The sequence below is a fragment of the Grammomys surdaster genome, unplaced genomic scaffold (assembly GCF_004785775.1).
Source record: "Grammomys surdaster isolate TR1022 unplaced genomic scaffold, NIH_TR_1.0 100, whole genome shotgun sequence".
NCBI classification, from domain to species: domain Eukaryota; kingdom Metazoa; phylum Chordata; class Mammalia; order Rodentia; family Muridae; genus Grammomys; species Grammomys surdaster.
In genome coordinates this window covers 2188911-2191973 of record NW_021604579.1, presented here as the reverse complement: position 1 = coordinate 2191973, position 3063 = coordinate 2188911, and the positions used below count along the sequence as shown (strand labels likewise).

The 3063-nt window shown below is 43.4% G+C and overlaps 1 pseudogene across 1 annotated transcript; it reads right to left on the bottom strand.

Annotated features, from left to right (window-relative positions):
* Window positions 1–107: 107 nt before the first annotated feature.
* LOC114638718 lies at window positions 108–1349 on the bottom strand (annotated as a pseudogene). Its single transcript, XR_003713908.1, has one exon. The product of XR_003713908.1 is annotated as a glutaredoxin-3 pseudogene (transcript).
* Between the last annotated feature and the right edge of the window lie 1714 nt (window positions 1350–3063).

The window sequence follows — 3063 nt, the reverse complement described above, 5'->3', positions numbered from 1 at the left end:
TCTAAGTAGTACTCACAGGAGCCTGTGAAGGGTGTTTCATTCTCAAAGTACAGCAAATCTTAAGGTGTTTTTTGGTTTGGTTTGGTTTGGTTTGGTTTTTCTTTTTTTTTTTTTTTTTTTTTTTAGCTGGGTCTGAAGAGTTTATTGCCTTCTCTGCTTCATGGAAAATGTAACATGTTTCTTCAGCACAACTTTGTAAAGCACGGTGAGCATAACTGAGTGTGTCGTATTTCTACTCTCAGTCCACTTCGCAGGACCAAGTCATCAACTGTTCCACGGTAATTAAATACTTCTTGCAGTCCTTGGACACCATGCTTAACGTTCACTAATTTTCTCCTTTCAGTATAGGCAGCAATTCACCATTGTCTTTCAGTTCCTTGACAATATCCAATCCTCCAACAAGATCCCCTCTCACATACAGCTGAGGGTAGGTTGGCCAATTTGAGAACGTTTTTAATCCCTGACGCACTTCTTCATCCTCCAGTATATCAAAAGTTTCATATTCAACCCCAGTACTATTCAGTATTTCCAGAATTTGTTTGCTGAATCCACATTTTGCTTCCTGTTTGTTTCCTTTCATAAAGAGCATCACAGAAGCTTTATTGGTCAGCACTTGGAGCCTTTCCTCTAACTTGGGTGCTTTGGGACAAATTGTATCTAGCTCTTCTGATGCTTCCAGCTCCTTAATTATGTCAAGTCCTCCTATGAGCTCTCCAGAAACATAGAGCTGAGGATAGGTGGGCCAATTAGAGTATGTCTTGAGCCCTTGTCGAACTTCTTCATCTGAGAAGATATCAAAACTGCTGAACTGAATATTGTGTTTGTGAAGGATTTCCACCATCTGCTTACTGAAACCACAGCGTGGTTCTTGAGGTGTTCCCTTCATGAACAGCATGCAGGGGGCAGCGTGAGTCAGCTTTTTCAGGCGAAGGTTGAGATCTTCTTTAAGATGTTCATTGTTACTAGAAGGGAAGGCTCCACTAGACACGTGTCGCTGGACTTTTTTGGTCAACTCTGGGGCATGTGCACCATCTAACCGGTCGACTTTCTGAGAATTCTTGAAGAACAGGAAGGTGGGAACAGAACTAATTTCATATTTTTCAGATACTTCAGGAACAGCTTCGGCTTCCAGCTTCACAAATGAAACATGAGGGTGTTCTTTAGCTAACTCTGCCATGACATCGTTCATCTGTACACATTGTGGAGCCCATGGCGCCCAGAAATGGACCACAAGGAGTGACTTGGTTTTGAGGCGCAGTAGCTCCTCAAACTGCTGGGCAGAGCCAACTTCCACCACTGCCACGGCCGCCTCGGCTGCCTCAGCCGCCCCCGCCGCCATGCTGCCTCCGCCAGACACCTGGTTTGGTTTTTCAAGACAGGGTTTCTCTGTATAGCCCTGGCTGTCCTGGAACTCACTCTGTAGACCAGGCTGGCCTCGAACTCAGAAATCCACCTGCCTTTGCCTCCCAAGTGCTGGGATTAAAGGCGTGCGCCACCACTGCCTGGCCAAATCTTAAGTTTATCATCCAAAACTGAATGCATGTAGAGACTCAGATGTAAGAAAACAAAGATTAGTGATAGACAATCTATGATGTTTTAGCACACCATGTTTCTGGCTAGTTCTTCATAGAGAGATTCCTACGTCATAAACACAAACAATACTATCTTGTTAGATACCTTGGAAAACAAGGAATGAAGTAAATAGGAGTGGGCAGAATTCTCAATCACCTCCTCACCAAACCCCAGGGAGTGTGAGAGAGGGACGGGGACCTCAGTTAGGCTTCACTTGAAGAACAGAGCTGGGCCTTTGCTCTTGGATCCACTCTCCTGTGTGTCTTGCTTTAAGCTCCGATTCATTTTTAAGGCTAAACTCAAATGTTCATGTCTAAGCAAACACTTTGTTAAGACCCTCAGCTTCAGTCAGATTAAATTCCTTTCTCTACTCTCCTTTCTCTAGGGGTCAAACAAGGAACAGTTAGTATTCATAGTGTTCGTGGTCTCTGTTAACTCACCACATACCTATCCAGCAGTTACTATCATTATTTCAATCTGCAGATGAGAAAACTGAGCTTAGAGAAATTAAGAAATTGCCCAACTAACATTAGTGAGCTCCGGGTTGATTTTAACGGCAGATGCCGAGCCCATGTTCTTGATCACGATTATGCCATACTGCCCCCTAGCTACTGCTTTTATCTTTGCAGTACCTTAACTTTTTAAGGAACGGTAATAAACAGGTTGAATCTCTTCCTGCTTTTGGAGGATTCATCCACAGGTTAGGACAGGATTAGTAGGCTGTGTCCTTCTCAATGGTTGCATCAAGAATATCCCGAGGAAGTATTTTTTTCCCTCCACCCTACCTCAGTACTAGGGATTGAACTAAGAGCCTCGCACATGCTAGGGTACGGGTTAGCCTACCTACCACAAAGGTCTTTAAATCACTGCTCCTTACTCTTTGAAGACACCTAGAAAACGTTAAGCCCTGGGACTCTCTGCCCTCATGTTCATCTGAGTTTAGCGTTAACCTACATGTTTTCTTTGTCCAGTCCTATTATCAACTCGACTAAGCTAGTTTTCCAATTACCAAGCCCTCTGGAACCCTCCATGTTTTCTACAGCTCTTAATGCCCCAGGAGGGAGTGTGTGCTTTAATGAATTCTTCCCTTATTCCAGACCCCCAGAGGCCCTGTCCCACTCTTCATTTGTGTAACTTTTAAATAAATAAAATGTATGACATAAAAGTGAACAACTATAAAAAAAAAAAAGTGAACACCATCCCCTAGCCTAAGTTGGCAACAAACAGTAAGAGAGCAAGAGCCTTTGCAGAGAGTAAGGAGATTTAAGTTACGGTCTACTTCATTACACAATAGTAGTTTGACAAAAATATGGGGGCTGCCTAACAGGTGCCAGCTACCATAACGGTACTGTGTTTAGAAACAACTGGGCATGGTCTGTCTCAAAAATAGGGACTGAATTCTAACTTTCAGCATAACTTCCCTAGGTCCCAGGGCACAACAAGGCTTAAAGAGGCCTCCTACTGTCTACAGAACAAAATTGAATTTAATTT